Below are 288 nucleotides of genomic sequence, written 5' to 3' on the forward strand. Positions count from 1 at the left end.
CGTCCTTCCCTCAGCCCCGACGCCCCCCGCTCCGCCCCGGTGCTCTGCCTCTCCCCGCCCGCAGTGATCCCCTCCTTGGGTACCCGGCGCCCCGTCCCTGCCCTCAGCTCAGTTCCCCCGACCCCACCGCGGCTGCGATGCCCATCACGTGTGGCACCGCGGTGTCGCCTCGACCCGCCGACACTGTTACCCTCTGCCTCCCCAGCACTCTTTGGCTTCTCTGTGGGCGCCCCAGCGTCCCTCCCCTCACCGGGACCGAGTAGCGCCTTTGCCTCCCCTGACTCGGCC

This window comes from Apaloderma vittatum, unplaced genomic scaffold (assembly GCF_000703405.1).
Source record: "Apaloderma vittatum isolate BGI_N311 unplaced genomic scaffold, ASM70340v1 scaffold32972, whole genome shotgun sequence".
Lineage (NCBI taxonomy): Eukaryota > Metazoa > Chordata > Aves > Trogoniformes > Trogonidae > Apaloderma > Apaloderma vittatum.